Source organism: Pteropus alecto, unplaced genomic scaffold, assembly GCF_000325575.1.
Source record: "Pteropus alecto unplaced genomic scaffold, ASM32557v1 scaffold222, whole genome shotgun sequence".
Classification (NCBI taxonomy): Eukaryota; Metazoa; Chordata; class Mammalia; order Chiroptera; family Pteropodidae; genus Pteropus; species Pteropus alecto.
In genome coordinates this window covers 1,702,397-1,724,221 of record NW_006433716.1, presented here as the reverse complement: position 1 = coordinate 1,724,221, position 21,825 = coordinate 1,702,397, and positions in this window count along the sequence as shown.

The window sequence follows — 21,825 nt, the reverse complement described above, 5'->3', positions numbered from 1 at the left end:
CCACCATTTGCCACACCACATATCATGTAGAAATATCTTTAAATGGTAAGTGTAGTATTTTATGTCTTGTGCATTACGTTCTCCCTGTGAGAAGTCTATCCACTAATAATATATCTCAAATGACACTTTCTCCAGAAACCCATGTAAAGCATACAATTCAATTTTTTGGTAAAGTTACAGAGTTGGACAGCCATTACCAAAATCTAATATAGAGCATTTTCATCACTCTGGTTTGATTCTCTTAATTTCTTCCTGTAGAATTGTCTTGCCATCTGGTTTTACTTGCTTACTGCAATACATCTTTATTCTTACCTGCCTCTTTATATTGTATAATACTATACAAATTAGACATATGCATAAATAACCCCAATACCACAATTATATACATATTTCATTTAAATTTTTGGTCAATTAAGAGAAAGGAGAAGAAATATGTAATCACACTGTCTTTTTTTAACTACATACATAATTTCTTTTGCTAGCACTCTTGGTTTTCTCATGGGGCTTTGAATTTGTATCTGCTGTCCCTTGTTCTCTTTCACTATTTCTCGTAACATAGTTATGATAGCAACAAATTATCTTCATTTTATTTTTATTTTTGAAAGATTCTTGTTTTTATTTTACCTTCAGAACTTGGATCTTTGTTGTCCACAGCTTTCTGGCCTTTATTGTTTCTGATGAAAAGTTAGTGATTAATATTACTAGGTTTCCCTCATATGTAATGAGTTGTTTTTCTCTTTCTGCTTTCAAAATATGTTCTTCATCTTCAGTTTTCCACATTTAACTGGAGTTAATTACATTTCATCAAATTTGGAATATTTTTAGACGCTACTTTTTAAAATATATTTTCTGTTCTCTCTTTCCTCTCCTTTTGGTATCATGCATATGTTGGTGTTCTTAATGATTCCCTACATTTTCCGAGGCTCTGTTCATATTGCTTCATTCACTTTTATCTTTATTTTTTAGATCGATAATCTTTATAATCTATTTTCAGTTTTGCTGAATTTTCGTTTTTCCTGTGCAAATCTACTGGTAATCACATCTCGTTATTTTTTACTTTTAATCGTTCTAGAATTTTCATGTAGTTTTTCACTGTAATTTCTATTTCATTATTGATATTCACTCTATATTGATGTATTGTCATTGTGATTTCCTCTTTAAATGTAGTTTGCTTTAGTTCTTGGAACGAATTAATATCAGCTGCTTAGAAGTCTGCTAAGTCTAAAATCTGACTCTCATCAAAACAGTTTATATTTTATTTTATTTTTTTATGAGGTAAGCTTTCTAGAACTTTGCACATCTCATTTTTGGTTGAAAACTGTATCTTAAGATAATATGTTGTTAAAACTATGGAGATTGAGTCCCACCCACAAATACACATAGGGAGTAATTGTTTTTGTTGTTAGATTAGTCATTTGTCTATTTGTTTAGTGACTTTGTTGAACTTACTCTGTGACATTTATTATTCCTATAGTTTGAATTCTCTCATGCCACTGCTTAGATTTTTTTTGTTGTTGTTCTTATCTTTTACCCTGCTTACCAAGGGTCAACATAAGCCATTTATTCTTCAAAAACTGTGTATAAGCCTAAGCCCCTTACTCTTTATTGTTGCATATATGTGTGGCTTGTGCAATGTTAGCACAGTTATATTTTGGCAAACATTCATCTAAGAACTAATAGCTTGGAAGTTTCCATTCTTATTACCTCTGAGAGGACACAACCTTGGATATACATAAAGTTCTCCCAACTTCTGGGTATACATGTGATTTTATTTTTAAACAAATAAATTTCTTAGAAGTTGTTTTTTGGTTAGAATAGCTTAATGTACAGCCAACATTTGATCAGAGGTTGTAGTTAAATCTGCTGTGCCAGTTGTTTTCTGCCCTTTGTTAATGGATCTGTATGTGGCTTGGGAATTGTTTTCAAGTATACTTCTTTTCCTACCCTCAGACTGAGTGCAGCCTAATGAATGTGCACAATCTTTCTGATTGTCAAGGTTGAGAGATCTCAAGGGGGTTCTTCTTGTATCTTGTCTGATAACTCCCTTTTAAATTTCTGACTCCTCCATTGTCTTGCTTGTTGTTGTCAGTATTATGAAATTATCAGATTCTCTTAATTGCTCTCTCCAAGATCTTCATTGTTTTTGACAATGAAGGGAGCATCAGTACTGTTGGTAGTGCTTACTCAGAAGAGGGTTTCTGCAACATAGGGCTGGGGAGGACAAGATAACATTAGTGACCTTCTTCTCTTAGGGCAAAATCACAGCCATAGATTGGGAACCAGGGAGATAGAGCACTTGTTTTTTGCCACATTCACCAGAGTAGAGTTTCCATAGGCAGAGCTGGTGGATAATATGGGAATAGGCTGTGGTTTAAATGTCATGCTGTCTCTATTCTTACTAAGATTTATAATATTTTCTTGAGTGAATGTTCTTTACTTACTATATCCTTAGGACAGCATCCAGAGGCGCTATCTCTTTCTCTCTCTCTCTCTTTGTGTCTCTCTCTTTCTGTCTGTGTGTGTGTGTGTATGTGTGTTGTTTCCAGTTCTGACATATATATATATACACACACACACACATACACACAAATATATATATATAATATATATATATATTTGTGTGTGTGTGCTGTAATTGCAGTTAGATGTTGTTGTTGTTGTTGGCAATGTCATCAAGTTCCTCACTCCACCATTCTTGAAGTAAAAATAGGGTTAATTACAAGAATGTAATGCTTTATTAACATAATCATCATAGTAACATGCTAATTTTTAAAAATTATATGAGTAGATTATTAATTTAAAAAATGTAATGATAAAGATAGTCACTTGTTTAAAATTCATATTTAATTTTAATGGTTGTTTTAGGCTTTGTAAACACTTAAATAATCAACCCACCACTTTATTAGGTTTCATCTTTCATGTAAGTTTAGCAAAGAATATCTGTCCTTTTATTTTTGTCTTCTTTTGTATCATTATCATTTTCGTGATTCATTTAGACTGAGTCATCATTCTTAGAAGGAATAAAATATTCTTATTTCTTATATAATTTTATCAAATAATTCAGAAGCATATCAAAAAATAATATAACATAATCAAATGGAGCTTATTCCAGAAATATAAAGATTTATTTTTATTAATGTACCTATTAATGTAATTCACTATAGCAATAGACCAACAAACTTTAAAAGTGTATGATTATCTTCTTAGATTCTAAAAGCTCAGTGATGAGAAACACAATTTCTAAAAGTCTTATTCAAACACTTGCTTATAAAAATTATTTTGTAACCATAATTTGACTTTTCAAGAAACAACACAAATATCTCCTTTATCACTACAAACATTTAAACATCTTCTAAAAGTATGTAAAAGAAACAAGGGATAGAAATAAGACACGAGGAAGTAAATTTTTTTTTTATTGTAGATGATACTATTATTTACCTTGAATACCGAAGAGAATTAATCAAAACTACAAGTGATATGATAATTCAATAAGAGATGGTTAACGACAACCAGTAAAGTAATAAAATTAATTAAACATTTATTTATACAAGTTAAAAGAGAAAAATAAATTCCTAGGAATCAATAAAAAAATTACAAGATTTCATGAAAGATCAATTTTAAATGCTACTGAAGGTCACAAAAGAAGACTTGAAGAAACATAAAGGTATGGGTGTTTTTGGCTAAAGTTGCATGACAGTTAGAACTGAGCTCTAAACAGTGGGCGATTAGGTGACTTACTTAATTGAGTAGCCAGTCTGTTTGGGTGACCAGACATTCTCTCACCAAGACTGAGTGATTGGCTGACATCTCTACAAGTGAGTTAGTAGAATGCAGTCCTTGTTAGAGCAAATACAGTAAATGATCCATTTTATACACACACACACACATACATACATATATATATATATATATACACACACACACACATACATACATATATATGTATGTATGTATGTGTGTGTGTATATATTCACATTCTATACTATGAAGACATATTAAAATTTCAGAGAAAGCTATTTCCCTAAAAACTGAACTGCAGTGTGTAGTGTACATCTGGGTAATTTTTTTTAATATTATGATTGAGCTTCATAGAGATCCCAACAACAATAACTATCCACCCAAGAGTGTAATAATTGATGTAAAATAATTCTTAGAAGAAATAAAAATAAGGCACTGGTTGTCTTTTAGTTAAAGATAGTGTATATAGCTGAATCTTACAAATGAGTTTAGTGTGCGATATTTACTATGTTAAAAAAATTGACTTTGCTTGTTAGGTTAATTAACTGTATCTTTAAAAGATATTCATCTTTCGATATAAATAATGTCCGAAAATAGTGCTTCCGTGTTTTGGTAATGTTAATAAAGCATTTTCTTTTTCTGGAGTCCAGAATAGAAATGTTTCTGTGGTTCTGCTTTTACAGAGGAAATTTATTGTATTAGACCACAGCTGTAAATTTTCTCCCTCCGATCCTATAAATTTCTTCTAAATGTTTAATGGTTTATAACTGTAATTATTCTTGTGTGCCAACATTAAACTTTAAAAAGTTTAATTTGGAGACTATTCGGAGAAACTCATCTTTTTTACAGCCTCATAAATAGTTCTTTGATGAAATGAGCAGAGGCTCTGTGTCTGCCCGAGGTGAATACAAATGACACAACATAGACTATACTTATGGAGAAGAAACAAATGCATTGATGTCTAAAGTGATCAGCTGGTGCTCAATAACAATTGGGAGTGAGATATTCAAAGATGGGAAAAGACATGGTTCTCAAGCCTTTCATCTTTCTTCTTATCCTCCTCCTCATTTTTCTGAAAAATTTTAATATTCCCCAAAAGTTCTAATAAACAGAGGTTGCTATAGGGGTATCCACCACTGGAAATAGGAATTCCTAATTCAGAATCCATAGCTCATGTCTTCTATTTAGTCAACATATTTCAGTGTCACTTTTGAATATTGTCTGTCTAACGAAGAATGCAGAGCTATATTATATATTACATAATATATAATATTATATGTATAAGAATATAACTTCTTTGCAAGATTCAATTGCTATATCATACCATTTCAAGAACTGAGGTGAATGAGAACTTCTTTAGTTTCAAAATAGGCTATGAACATTAAGGATAGGTATTGTAAATTCTCAAGTGAACGATTATTCATAGAGTGTTTCAAATGTAAATTTATACACAGTAGTTCTTTCATGTTCAATTAAGGTAAATAATCAATTTTCTTTAATTGAATTCAAGGGAAAAGATTGAAAACTTCCTACCTACAAGTACATAGAAAGACATGCATACCTTAAAAAAGATTAGAGGTTCAGTTTTCATTTTGAAATTGTTAGATGATTTTGTTTAAATCTATACTTTACCACAAAACAATGCATTTTTCATTTTGCATAATTGTTTGAATTGAATAAATTTTCAAATACACTCATGCTATATTAACATCCTACCTTAGTCCAAAAAGTATTTAAGATGATAGATATTAAAATATGTATCTTAAATAATTATTTCTTCTGTATATGTAATATATGCATATATTTGTAGCATATACATTTTTTCTAATTTTAAAACTAATACATGATAAAAAATAAAATATAGAAAAATAGATTTAAGTACAACTAGAATCTGTTTTCCTTTCCAAAGTAATCTGTTTACTCTGTAGGCATAATTCACATATGAGGGTAATTGCTTAGCCCAGTTAGAACAGGGCAGACTTCTGACTCACAGAAATTTAAAAAAATAAATTTGTTTTGTTTTAAGCCACTCATTTTTTGGTCATTTATTATAGCAGCAAAAGGAAATTAATACAATAAGACTGCAACATAGGTATTATATTACATGTAAAGGTAAAATGTATGACAAATATAGCACAAGAGTTGGGAGGAGAGAAATGGAGGTATAGTACTGTAAAATTTATCATACACATAAAATAGTACAAAGTCATCTAAAGGTGGTTATGATAAATTAAGGTATCTATTATAAACCTTACTTAAACCACTAAAATAATAAAACAAAGAATTATAGATTACAAGCCAACAAAGAACATAAAGTAAAATCACAAAAAATATGTTAATCTAGAAGACATTAGACAAAAAGAGAAAGAGGCCCAAATGGATGAGATCAATAATAAACATAGAGCTAGGTGATAGATTTAAAGGTAAAAATGCCAATAATCACATTAAATGGAAATATACACCAATTAAAAGTCAGAGATTGACATACTGAATAAAACACTAAGATGTATTTGTATGCTGTGTACAATAAATGCACTTTAAATACAAATATACATATAAATTTAAAGAAAATGTATGAAAAAAGATATACTATGGTAACACTAATCATAAAATTTTGATTTATCATATTAATATCAGAGAAAGTAGATTATAGATCAAAGAATATTACCAGAAATAAAAATGTTACTTTAAATGATAAAAGATCAATCAATGAAGAGGTTATAACAACCTTAAAGATTTATGCTCATAACAGATCTTCAAAATACATAGAGGAAAAATGATAGAATCAAAACGAGAAAAAGCCAAATCCACAATTATAAGCACAGATTGTAATATTCTTCTCTCAATAACAGATAAACAAAGTAGACAGAAAATCAATAAGTATATAGAAGATTTTACCAATGCTATGAACAAAATTAACCTAATTGACATTTCTAGATTCTCAATCATCAACAGCAGAATACACATTCTTAACAAGGACACATGAAACATTTGCAAAGAGAGATCATACGTATGGGAAATAAAACAAGTCTCAATCGTTTACAAGGATTCAAGGCAGAAAAAGTACATTCTTCGACCACAGTGGAATTAAAAGATAAATCAATAACAAAAAGATCTCCAAACAATCCAAAAATACAGGAGCATCAAAATGAAAATTAGAAAGTATTCTGAACTGAATGAATATGAAAACATGATATAACAAAATTTGTGAGTGCTGTTAAAGCAGTATGTAGAAAGAAATGAATAGCAATAAGGCCTATCCTAATAAACAAAAAAAGCCTAAAATCAATGACCTCTGTTTTCATGCTAAGATACTACGAAGATAAAAGAAAATTAAATGCAAATTAGAAGAAAAAGAAAATGAAAATATAAAATCAATAAAATGGAAAATAAAAGAAAATCAATGAAACTGAAAACTTATTTGAGAATATCAATAAAAAAGGTAAATTTCCACTTGAAACTAATATAACTAACATGATATTGTATACTGACTATATTTAAATTAAAAAAAGATAAACTTATATAACCGAACTAATCAAAAAAATAAGAAAAGACAGACATTTCCAAAATCATGAATGAGAGAGGTGACATCACTATACATTCTACAAATAATAAAAGTTTAAGATAATAAATATTATGAACTATTTTATGTCAATAATTCTTACAATCTAGATAAAATGTACAGTTCCTTGAAAGACAAAAACTACTATACTATACTCAAAAAATTAATATCTTTAAATATCTATTAAAGAAATTGAAATTGTAATGAAAAACCTTTCTAAAAAAAAAAAAAAAAACTCCAGACCCAATGGATTTACTAGTGAATTCTACCAAACATTTAAGACAAGTATAATAGCAATTATACAAAACTCTTCCAGAAAAAGAAGAGAAGGGAATTCCCAACTAATTCTATGAGGCCATTATTACCCCGATATCACAACCAGAAAAATATATTAAAAAGAAATAAAGTAGTTTTTGTGAATATAGGTGCAAAAATTGTAAACAAAGTTTAGAAAAAGAAATCTAACACATAAAAAAATATGTACTACTCACGAACATGCAGGATTTGTCATAGGAATAAAAAGTTGATTTAGCATGCAAAATCAATTCAAATGTAATTCACCATATTTACATTTTTTTACAAAATAGGAAAACCATGTGATCATCTGAATAGACACAGGAAAAGTATTTGACAAAACTCAACATCCACTCAGATGAAAATTCCTCAAACTAAGAATAGTAGGGAACTTCATCAACCTGATAAAGGGCATCTACAAAAAAACCTACAGCTAACATTATACTTGGTGAGAAACTGAATTTTTTCTCTTTAAATAGGTAACAAGAAAAAGATATTTGCTCTTATCATTCTTATCCATTATTGTACTAGAAGTCCTGGTTCAGTGAAATAAAGAAAACAAAAGAAATTAAAGTCAGACAGATTGGAAAAGAAAAGAAATAACACTCCCTAATTTCAGATAAAGTGATTATGTAGAAAATCGCAAAAAATGTCACAAAACTAGTAAGTGAGTTTAGAGAGGTCACAGAATAATAGGTCAACACACAAAAATCAACTGTATCTCTATATACTAGCAATGAACAATTGAAAGCAATCATTTTTTCCTAAAAAATAATTTAATAGTTCTTTTAATAACTGGACACATTATGCTTTCTTTGAATTCTCTCTGTCATGTAATTGTTGATATTTTCCTGGCACACCTGATCAAAAAAAAGGGGGGTGGATTGTTTGATCTCTCAGACAGAAAGAGCCATTTCTTTAATGGAATTTAGTTGTGTCTACCCCGATACCCCTTGTTGGGGTTTTACTATCTAGCCATTTATATCAGTCTAAATCAAATCAAGAATTAGAAATTCCACAGTAGGTTAAACAGGGAATGTATAATATAACTATGAAACTCTGCTGAAGGAATGACTGTAAGTGTAAGGAAACTATATGGCACCTCAGGGATGAGTGTTAGTAACCAAGAAAGGACAGACTTGGAAGGGTTCCAGACTTTGTTGGAGAAGATTTAATTTGGCCTACTGGATAATAGAGGTTTACATTACTGGTTTGCCCAGGCCAGAGCTGTGCCAACGGGAATCAATATTGGTGTGCTGAGGGCAAAGCAGCTTGCTGAGAACACTGTAGAAAACACTGCCCCCGCTTAGGGGCCTGCTTAAGGAATCACTGTATATACAAACTATATATTTGTATATACAAAATATATACAAACTGTATATTTTCCAGACATAGTTAAAATGAGAAATTTAAAAAAAATAATAACTTTATCCATCTCTTTTCCCCAACACATTTACTGTGATCACTACTTCTGCTATATGCAAATTCTCATGACGATTTTCCCTTTTTTATATGATTTTTCCCTTTCTGTATGCAACCTCTTCTTTACCTTCTGTATTTCTTCATGACCTTGTCATCTCTTAATTTTTAAAACAGAATTATTAAGAAATAATTGACATAAAATAAACTGTACATATTTGAAGTGTACAATTTAATAAGTTTTGACATACGAGTAAATCTGGAAAATCATGACAATCAAGATAATGAGCATAATAATCACAACCCCCAAAGTCTGCATGTTCTACTGTACTCTCATTCTTTTTCCTCCTGCTCTTGCCACTCATCTGCAAGCAACCACAGATCAGCTTTCTGTCATCATAACATTTTCATTTAGTTCAATATACTTTCTGAATTTACTTGTGACTTCTTTGATGCACTGTTACTTAGTTTCTGATCTTTCTCTATTTTCCACAGATCTTTCTCTTATTGGTACATTATATCTTATATGTTTACTCATATTTATTAGTGCTCTTCATTTATTTGTGACATCATTTTCAAAATATCCCATCTCTGAAGATGTATCCTAACTCATATGTAATAATACAGCGGAACATTTGAAATTCAGTGAAAAGTCCAAGTAAAATATATATATAATAAATGATATAAATGTAGATGAATACAAAAATAGTTTAATGAAATTCCACATAACATTCATTTTAAAAGGAATTAATTTCATATAACATTCATTAATATAAGTTCACATAACACCCATCACAGACAATTAATCAGTAACCATGTGAATTATTAGTTGTTACGTAGGTCAGGCCCCCAAATATGTTTTAATAATGATCAGTTAATGATAAGCTGTGTCTTACATATATTTTAAAAATAATATGTTACTAACATGAGGTGTTTGTTGGGGATTTACAACTATATCCTGGACATATTCTACATTCATATATGTCTTTTAAGAAATCATTAAATTATTTAACCTCAATAATGATCCTATTAATTTCAATTTAATGCCTAGTTAATATGTTTAGGGCAAATTGTTAAGGCTATGACCATACAGATGAAATTAATTAAAGAACCAAAATAGTTATCTGAATAATTTCAGCCAAAAGTAAATTTTAATTTTTAAATTAACTAGGACAAATATCTTCTTGATTATATAGATTTAGATACATCTGTAATTCTTGGATATTTTTGTTTTCAAAAAATGTTTATGTATCATTAAAACTATAATGAATCTTGTCAGGGTAGCAAACTTTTTTTCACTTCTATATTCTTCATAATTCACCAACTAAAGTAATCAGGATATATAGATGTGATGTACGATATATTCTTAATAAAAATCACTTAACCTGAATTACAAACACTAAATGATATCCACGTAACATCAATTTTCATGGAATATGAGATTTTATAGTTTTATTACAAATTTTGTAAAATATTATGATACAATAATTTTCTAAATGTTTCTAATGTAAAACCAATTCAAGAGATTGCCCTAATTTTGTTTGTATTTGTATAAGAAATGAAGATTAGGCTACTAAATACTTTAAACTAAAATTGGCATTTTAGTTTAGTTTCTATATAGCATAGAAAGCATTTTTCTTGATTCATTATTTGACTTTAAAATCGCCAGTCGTATGTTAAAAGATAAACTGAGGCATATTAAAAATGCTAAGTTTATTTGAGCAAAAATTGACTCAAATCCAGCACTGCCAAACCAGAAGCAGTTACCAGTGCTCCTCAGGTAGGAACTAGGGAAAATACTTATACAGAGAAGGCGCAGAAGCGAAGATAGGAAATTATTTGATTGGCAATAGCTTAAAGCCTAGTTTAGTTGTTTGTGATTAGTTGTCCTTAGGTTTTGATTTCTTAACCTTGAGGCACTTACAGGCTTAGGTTTTGGTTTGCTTACATAAGCCATCAAAGCACTAGAGCCACTTCAGTCTAACGACTTCTTTGTTTAATTAATTTAAGGTATAATATTTACTTTATACATATTATGTAAGTACCACTCTTGGATGCTGAGTTATATTTGAAGATTAAAAGAGTAATCTCCTTTAAAAAAGTGTAAAAATATTTTCAGTCAAAAAGGGTGTGACATATATGCAAATGAACCTATAAATAAATACAAATATATTGTGATAAGTACCAAAAAAGTGCATAGATGAAAATATTGAGGTGTTCAGAGGAACAGGCAATTATTTCTAAAGGAAAAAATGAAGGGAGTTTTTGTAATAGTAATGGCATTTGAATATTTTCTGGACGAAATTTATAAATACAAAAATCGTCAAATAAAGAACTGGAAATATTCCAAAGAGTTAAGTTATAGGAATGGAAATACTTATTACAAGTCCAGGAAATAATGAGCTCTAAGTTTGACAAAAGTAGACTATGTAGGAAGGGAAACAGTGTGGGAAATAAGTTAGCAATTATCGGCATTGACTGGAACGGTGAGTGAATCGAAGGTCCATCTAAGGAATTTGGAGATTGGTGAAATATATCAAGATGAGTGTTTTGATTTTAATTTTTCAAAGAGCAAATCATATTCATTAACCCAAGTGTTTCCTTTGACTTTGCCTAACTCATATGTTATTTAAATAAGTTTAATATACTTTGGCAAGGAAAAAGATGAAATCCAGAATGTTTTTTCAGAAAACTAAATCTAAGACCAAGATGACCTCTGAGAGCACAACTATTTTGAAAAGATATGTTATGTCCAATTCAATAAAAAAATATATATTACGCTCTAAAAGTCTGTCTCCAATTATTTCCTAACTCCTCTTCCTACACAATTTTCACGATATCATTCACCTCGGATCCCCACTGTTTTCATAATGAAGCAGCTCCTCTAGTTATCATGAAAAGTGACCTATAATCTTACTGAAATTGATATGCCAGTGACTTAACATATAAATCACCACCTTAGAAGAGTAGAAAGAGACCCCATAAGTCACCCTAAGATTTAAATGCTAATGCCGAAATTTTGCCATCAATAAGTTCAGGTGGTACATTAGTTAGAACTCTGGTTTTAAAGTTGTATGAAATACAAAACAAATTAGCTTAGGTTGATATAACTGTACTATTAAGTGCAAGGTTAGCTTACGAGGCATTTTGATGAAAGCACTCCAACAATATCTCATAGACACAGTATTTTTTTCCCCTTTAAATCTCACGGTTCTCCTGATTCACTCCATACTCAGCAAGATTCCCTGTCTTTTCGAGACACTCATAACAGCTTTATATCTGACATATCTCAGTTCGAATCAGGTGGTAGAATGCATATTTCTTTCCCAGAAGTTCCATCAACAGTATTTTCTTGTTTCAATGGTTCTGATTAACTCAAGTGCCTGTCATGGTGAACACCTATTGGAATACTGAGATGGGCCTAGGACACCTGCTCCATTCCCCACCTGTAGGTACAAGTGTCTGCAAGTGAGAGAAAGGGTGTCCCTGTAGGAAAATTAGTGGTGCAGTTATCAGAAGAAGAGACAGAAAATGCTAAGTAAAAAGCAATGAAACAAACGTCACTTTTAACTGACCCCAATCTGATAGGTGGGAATTATTTTTTGTGTAACTTCATTACTTTTGCAACAAAACTTAAATGGTGTTTTGTCAAAATACGAAGTTGACTTTGATTAAAATTGCATGACTTATGAATTATTTGTGCTTTCAATAATAGTGTCAGGTGCTGGAAATTTATGTGGCAAGATAAAATATTCCTGAGACTTTTCTTTCAATTAAAAAAACTCTCATATCTTGTTTAGTGTCAAACCTCAGATTTCATGAAAGGCTATACCTATTATCCAACTTCATAATTCAAAATGAGTCCTTTTAATTTATCTTCCCCTTTTACTATTCTGCAACTGCGCTATCAAATGAGGCCAATTGACTCCTGGTAAAATTCCTGGACCCAGGTACTTCCTCTCATTATCAAAAGATTTCATTTTTTGCAGTGCATTTCTGAAAGCAGTCATTTGAAAAAATTAACTTTTCAAGAAGAACATTTACAAAAGTCTTGGGTGAATTTCTACAAGAGAAGATTTTATAATATTTATCTTGACTAAATGTTAAAAGCGCATCTAGTAAAAAATTGTGTACAAGATTCTGAACCAACTTATTTCTACCTTTCGTGCCCCCAAATGTGTGACCTCTCATCGCACAGAAAAATCCCACCGCATTATTAGTCAAAAAACTAGTGGAAAGAAAGTTTCACACCTGATTATGCAGAGCACAGAATGAATAGAGGAACAAACATTCTTCTAAATGTGGTCTAAGGATGATGGTAAAACTACCTAGGACTTCACACAATATTTAGTGAATTTAAACTGAATCTGTATGACTATGTTGTTTTTTGTTCATCTCACTTATGTTTCAGAGATATGCTAATATTTAGAATGTTTGGAAACATTATAATAATTTTTCAAATTCAGTTTGAAAGTTGATCTCCGATGATATTGTCACCTTTTATCTTTTATGCTACTCTTTTCTCCTGGGTCTGCTGCTTATATGACTGTTTGTTCAGAATCTGTTCTGGCTTGAAACCTCTCTTCTTCCTGCCTTTACCACAGTTATTTCAAGGACTCAGCTGATACTTTTGTCTCTAATCTTAATATTGGGGGCAAGGTGAAATTTCTCGTTTCCCTCTTTTTGTTCTTTTGGCTGGTCGAATAATTTAAATGACAAAACACAGATTAATAGGAGAAAATCAAATTTAATATGTACAAACGGGGAATATGTGCAAAGGAGAGATTCCAAGGACAGGCAAAATGAGGTATATATGTCTTTCTAGACTTAGTAGAAGAAGGTAGAGGTCTGGAACTTCAAAGAAAAGTAAAGCAATTCACAGGAAGATGCAAAGTTTTAATGTTTGGTAAACAAATGTTTGCTGGGCCATACAGAACAAGAAGACATGGAGAAAACATTGTTCGAAAGGGCTTTTCTAGGTTTTTACCTGTCTATCACACCTAATTCATATTATACTATAGTTTTCTATAGTGATAGCTCTCTTCCTGGAGCAGTTCCTCTATGTAAATTCATTTAGGATGTTAAGAAGAAAGGTCAAATGTTCTTCCTGAGTCTTTTGTTTCCTAAATTAACCAGCCTAAAATAATCTTCATGCCAAAGCTCTCCTACAATAGCTTCAACAATTCTTCTATGTGAGATTTTGTGATAAGGCACATAATAAATACTCAATAAAAGTCTTCTATATTGTATTTAAACTAAATGTAAGACTTCAGGGAAAAAAATAATCTATTCTGTCCTTTTATATGTATTTTTTTTTTCCTATGAGTCGTCAGTGGAAATCTTTTCCAGGTTCCAAACAATTTTTTTTTTTCAAATCTTAAAGCAATTAAAGAAAGATCAGTCAGTTTTACTCCCTAAAAGTTTTACTCTCCTAAAATTTTGCTGTTACAAATAACCATATTGTTAGATTCACTGAAGGAAGAATGCACAAAGTGAAAGGGGTTAAGCAAGGTTTATCCTAGCAGAGTGACAGACTGGCTGAGCCGAAGATGGCGTCAGCCCCGAATGTGAGGGCATCTGAAACTTATATGGGGCTTTAGGTGAGACTTTTGGCGGGAATATTTCGAGTAGGTAAATTGATGGGGAAGGGAAGAGAGGCCAGTGAGGAAGGAGGTGAGCACGTAGCATTGCCGATCTGGATGCAAGGTCCGCTTCCAACACGGAAGTAAGGGAAAAGTTAGATTCTCACACTGGGAGGTTGGGGGAGGGGGTAGGAATTGCTCCCTCCTGGACCTAACATGTATTTTTATATATGTATTTGCATACAAACATATATTAATAATGCACATTTACCTTTAGCAAAAATACATATAAAGTTGTACTTTTATCTTTCATCTTTTTTGAACAATATCTATGAGATATTGTTCAAAATTGATTATTAGCCACAGTCTTAAAAGTGGGGAAAAAAAGCTGTCAAAAAAGTTACATAAAATTTAAAATTGTTCCTTAGAGAAATCTCAAAGACACAAAACAATATTATATTCTTCCACAGAATATGTGCCTTATTTTCTGCTAAGCATCAAAAATGGGATAATAATTTCAATTAAAGGGGGGCAGAATTTTCACCCTCAAATATTCTTCTTTGGCATAATGATTATTTTAAGCTGATTAATTTAGGAAACAAAATCTATGAGATATTGTTCAAAATTGATTATTGGCCACAGTCTTAAAAGTGGGGAAAAAAGCTGTCAAAAAAGTTACATAAAATTTAAAATTGTTCCTTAGAGAAATCTCAAAGACACAAAACAATATTATATTCTTCCACTGAATATTTGCCTTATTTTCTGCTAAGCATCAAAAATGGGATAATAATTTCAATTAAAGGGGGGCAGAATTTTCACCCCCAAATATTCCTCTTTGGCATAATGATTATTTTAGGCTGATTATTTTTAAGAAACGGCAGGCACAGCAGAAGCTCTGAAAACAGAGAAGTTACCCTTGTGTAAGAGAAATTTACACTTATAAGGAGAATCTACTTTTGTAAGTTGTCTCCCTCTTTTTACTAGGAAGAGGAAGATGATCAAATCTCCAGAAACTCTTATCAATAAAAAACCCAGAAACTTAGATCTGTATAACAACCACACCCTTGTTTACACTTATTTTTCTGGTAACATTCCATAACTGGCCTATCCCACCCCCAACATCTTTCTTTTGTCTTTAGCTGGAGATAATATTTAAGGTGGTGGCTTGAGCAATTTTATGGAGTTACTCAGTTATCCTGGGTATCTCCATGTATATGGGAGGTATACAGGTTATTATACTTCCACCTGTTTTTCTCCTATCTGTCTTTTATTTCAGGGGGTTCTCCACCAAGAATCTAGAAGAGTAGAGATAAAATTATTTTTCCTCCCCTACACAATCCAATTAGGGACTGAGCTAATCTCAGGTGGTGTTTCACAGTTTGTTAGAAGAATTGGTTTACTTCTAGATTGTCAATTATGTTTAACAAGCATCCTACTACCACCCCTTTTGGGGAGTAGGTATTAAACTCTTTTTTTTTTTTCCTTATCCTCAGCACTATATATCTACATCGAGCTTTCCAACTTTATGTACAGAGTTCTAATCAATGTTGTGCATTTTATGAATAGCAAATGATTTCAGGAGAAACTGATACACTGTCCAGTTTATTTCCATGTGCCTTCCTTCTCTTTAGGATTTAGATCACCCAATTCCTTCGTGCTTTAGCAGAATAGAACTTTTTTTTTTTTTCCCCCCACCTTGTCCCATGAAATTGCCTAAAGCTCTGGTGGTTTCTTTCCTTTTGGCAGCCATCCTTTGCTGGGTTTCTTAAAGGGTCATTACATGCAGCCTAAGAACTTGCAAATGGCCTGAAAGGAAAAGTGGTAGAGGCAATATTGGATTTGGTTCAATGACTTCTTCTTCCCAGGATTTTGGCCTCTCTAATTTGACTGCCTTTGATGCACATTAATGCTTATAGATTTTTTTCTTTTATATTTCATTAAGCATATCCAGGTTTTCTCAGCCAGAGTACTAGTCTAATAAAATTGACCCCATTGTAGCCAGAAGAAGCCCTCCTATTCTAAGCTATGTATTTAAATTTAAACATGTGTGTGTGTGTGTGTGTAGAAGTATTAAACCTATATATCTAACTTTCCATTTCTAATCAAATCTGCTTAGTAAAGACATACATAATTTAGGAATGAAATACATCTTTGGATTCCATGGATAAATAAAATAAACTTTTATCTTTGGAAACATTGGCTACATTACAAGTAGGTATAAACTTTTAAAAATCATAAAAGCTGTAAATATGTGGTAAACATCTTAGTTACATACCCAATATCCACTTCTCCTTCCCAGTTTGCGTCAGTAGAAGCAAAACACCCCAAATTTTGATCAGTTACTGAGTGTCCATCTGTCTTACCGGGTGTCTCCAGCTCAAACAGATGAAATTTCATTAGGTTCAGCCATTCTTAGTAACCCTATTTCCCTTGCCAATGATTGAATTACAAATAAATGAATAATGCAATTCTGGGTAAGGAGTCAAACTAGAAAGCCTTCTTTGTTGCTTTAGGGTAGATTTTTCATAAAGGGTATATGAAGATTAGATGCTACTCTAGCCCTCTTCTGCTTTGGGAGTAGTTTTGTTTGAAAATGTGATTTCTGAATATTTAGGTAGAATTTATAATCGGGAGCCCCAGGGATAAGGGAGAAACTAACATGCTGTAAATGTCAGAATAGTAATTTGAAAGGAGCCAACATCCATGAAAACTTAGTTGTGTTACTGAAGTAACTTGCCCTTGATTTAGAGTCCATCCCTGGGCATGACAATACGTGAGATAATGTGGCCATGTTGCCACCTAATCTACATTAAATTATGTTACTTAAAGGCATCCTAACTTTTATAGAGGCATCTAGAGATATCATATAACCATCCTCATATTTTTGTATTTGATAATTCATAAAAAACTAAATTGATATCACAAAATGAGACTTACTTTCAGCTCAATTTAATATGAGTGAAAAATTAGTTAAGATTGCTATTTGTCTTTTAGCAGGCTTCTATTTACCTTGATCCCTTGAAACTTACTTATTTTGAGTTCTCTAGCCATTGCTTTGTTTCTAGATGCTTCGTTTCGAGATTCATGTCTTATGCTTTTGCTCATGTATCTCTCTCACCTGAATATCTCTTCTTCTATCCTATCAGCTCCACCTGTGAAATGTTACCTTTGTTCAATATCCATATCAAATATCTTCTTAATAATAAAATGTTTTCTTCCCCCTAATTTTTCAGAGAAATTCTTTTTGTGCTTTTTTTATATCTACTGTTATATTTTGCTTTATATTTTACCTTGTGCTTACTTACCTTACGTAAGGTCAAAGACTGCCTCATGTATACAGTGAGATCCTTAAGAAGAAGAAAGTTTTTCATTCATTGTTATATCAACAGTTCCTGGCACATGTTAGGTGTCTAATAAGTATTTCTTGCGTGAATGACATTAGAATATTGACTTAGAAATTTCTCTCGGAGACTCTCTCCTTCAAGTCCTTACTTGGAAAAATTTATGTTGCAGGTGTATCTGAGTATAGTTACCCCTTTGGATGCAATTAATGTTTAGCTTTTGCTTACAAGAACAATTCAGTCCTGAAAGTAGTGTTGGCCATAAAAATAAGATACAAAAATTAGCTTTCAAAAATTCATTTTCCTTATAAGAGGCAAACAGATAGAAAAATAAATGAAATTATCATTCTCTCTCATCATAGAGTTTATGGTACTCTGGATGAGTTTGCAAGATTAACATGCTAGAATTTCACATAAGAATTGTTCACAGCTCCATGGATGGATTTAAGTGTAATTCAGAAATATCATAAAATAATTTAATTTCCTAAAAATGAGCACAAGTTTTACAAGGGTTAGAATCCAAAATACCCACAAATTTCCAGGAAGTATTTGCTGGAATTAACCTTGCTGTAGACAAATATTCTATAATTCAGTATGCACTGGTTACTTTTCTATTAGAGGTAGTACTCAGTTTAATTTTTTGTCTATATACTGAGAATCTGTGGTCTCTTAATTTAGAAGAGAATATGCTTCTGGGACTTAACTCTCTCAGTCGCTTTATTCCAAAGGGGATACATTTATGTGCTTTGAGATTCACAGTCTTATTTCTACTTAGCAGAAACAGATGTGATCCAAGTTCAGTGGAATCTAAAGGAAATGAATTTTGGGATCTGGCAAGTTATTCAGTTTAGTTATCTAATTTCTTTAATAACCATGATGAAGATATATATTGAGTACTTATTGTGTCTCAGTATAATGTTTAGTATTTACATGCATAGTTTCACTAAGGATCATAAACATACCATGGAAAATAAACTGTGTACTCTTATCATTCTTGAAAATGAAGAAGAGGAAAAAAAAATCAAAGAAAAAAAATTGCTCACTCTGCTTCTGATCATCCTCTAACTTTCATCCTTTACTACAAATGATTTTGTAACTATAAAAATGAGAGCAAATTAGTGTACAGAATAAATTTTACATTTTATTTTAATGGATGTGCTTAAATGATAGTATTCAGTCATAAGGACTTGAAATGTGGGTAAAATTCTTGAATAAAAGTGTTTTTCTTTTTTCTAATTTATTATAGTCAATCACCAAATCTATACTAGATATTTTTCATTTACATTGTCCATAGGATTAACTAAATCACTAGCCCTTCAGGAAATAAAAATAAATATAAGGGAAATTATAAAACAATTGAAAATGTTTTTATAAGTGACATAATGAAAATTCAATGAAATGAGTAGGACAGTTTGGTTTACGTAGCCTTTGCCATGAACCACATACATGTGGATGGCTCTGAGCTTCAGCTTCCTTATCTGTAAAATGAAGGGGTTTGGATCTCATTTTCTCTAATATCTTTTTAATTTAAACTATTTCATAGTACTCTAGGACAAAAAGAAAAAAACGAGTTAATTCTAAGACTTGAACAAAGTTGAACATGTCAATGTTTATTTCTCCTGAATATTTTGACACAGGGAAAGAAAAGAAATTTATTTTTGGCTTTTCCCTTCCAGTGCAAAATCAATATTTTATAGTATAATCAAAGAAAATAAAATTATCATTCTCTCCCAGAACAGAGCTTATGGTACACTTAGTCTCAACAGTAGATTGGAAATAAATCCAGAAATATTGAAAAGGCAAGCCATTGAACAATAGAGAGACTAATGTTGATTCCCACTACCTATAATTCAAGGAAGATGCTATAATAAACAGTAGTAAGGAAGTTCACTGGAGTTTTTGCAAGAGTGAGAAAATTTGGCTTTCTGTACAAAACAAAGTGGTCTACTCAGTCACTACACCTGTGAATGTTGACATCTCACGAGTCTCACAACCAATACATTGAGCCATTCACTTGAAGCATTGGTGTGTGACAATGGGATAGCCCAACTATAGAATTAGCTTCTTTCTTTTCACAGCGTGGGTGGAAAATTTCTACTCTCTACAGCTCCTATAGGAGTAAAGTTATGCAGTAAAAGGGGTGGCAAATCATTCTTCCTTTTGGTTTTGTAAATCCTTTGTCGTAAAAAAAAATAAAATGGTATTTTTAAAGACAAAAATTACAATATACAATTATTTTACAGACTCAGCTCACAAATCTGTCATTTTCAATTATTCAAACTGTCCAAAAAAATCGAAATAAGTAAAATATCTTCTGAGCCACAAAGAGAGATCTTGCAAAATGCATACATTAATTCTCAATCTAACAAACAAAATAAGGATTTTTAGTTCAGAAAACATTTAAAGTAATAGCATGTAAATGAATGCTGGAGGCAGGTCATTTTATTGAGCACTAACTATTTTCATTTATTTTCCTAGGTGCTACATCACCACCAGGAAATAGAATTATTTTGTGAATTATTACCATGAATTATTGTTGCAGAAAAATCAGACCGGCGAGAAACCAAGCACCACTTGGAGAGTTGGAGAACTCAGGTTTATTACACTGGTGGTCCCAGAAGAGCTACTGTTCTGAAGATCTAGGCCCTGAGCTCAGGGGTAACCTTGTTTTTATAGGGCTTATCCAGGCAGTTACAGTTGGCACAAGACGATTGGTTAATTTGTTGTCAGACGGTTACAGAGTGCGGGAGTTGCTACAGGCAGTTAGGCAGGACAAACAAAGGGGATGCATCTGTTATCTAAAAAGAACAAGCAAAGTGGATACATGTGATATCTAAACAAAATGAGCAAAGGCAATATATCTGTTATCTAGCAAAGGGGAGAATGAGTCTTCAGTTGATCTTGAGGTCGCCCTGCCCTGATTATGAGGTTAGCCATTTGAGTGGAAAATTCCTCTTCAATCCCCACCTTTTGATGCCCTTTAAATTCTTATAGGGCATCAACTTCTTGATTTTCTTGGTCTAGGGGCTGGTATAAAGGTGGTCCGGATGTCAAAACATTTGTAACTTTATAGATTCTAGGTGTGAGGAGATAAATTTGAAAAGGCAATTCAGGATACAGGAACCAAATAAGAGCTACGAAGAGCATGAGGAGGGGTCCAGCAAGTGAGAGAAGCCAAGATCCCCAACTTCATATTCTGGATCAGGACCCCCATGACTCATTCAATGATTGGCTGGTTTTTGAGACTCTGCAGTCCAAGTCTCCCATTTTTCCAGAGGCATCGCTCTCTTTACCCAGGTGTAGTGGATCCAAGGGCTGACACCTGCAACCTTAACAGCAGTGGGAGTTGCTAATATAACAGTGTGAGGGTCAGTCCAGATCAGCTGGAGTGGCTCCTTCTTCCAATCTTTAACCCATACTTCAGTTCCTGGCTGATAGGGGTGGATCCAGTTTCCTAAGGGGATAGGAGCTCTTTCTAGAGTTTCCTGGATGATGTGGCGGAGGATCCTCCCTAGGGCCTGAAGGTGTTGGAGTATTTTTAGGTCAGCTATCAGTTGAGAGTCTACTTTTATCTTCCCTATCACTGGGGAAGGTCTCCTATAAAGGATTTCAAAAGGGGAATGGCCTGAAGGCCTTGGGATGCACCTTGCTCAGAGTAGAGCCAAAGGCAGCAAGTCAATCCAAGGTAACTGGATTTCCTGACAAAGCTTAGCTAGTGTGATCTTGAGGGTCTGGTTCATGTGCTCAACTTTCCCAGAACTTTGTGGCCTGTAGGCCGTGTGGAGCTTCCATTCAATTCCTAGAGCTTCAGACAGAATCTGGACTATCTCAGACACAAAGGCAGGTCCATTGCCAGATCCTATAGAGAGGGGTAGCCATATCTTGGAAC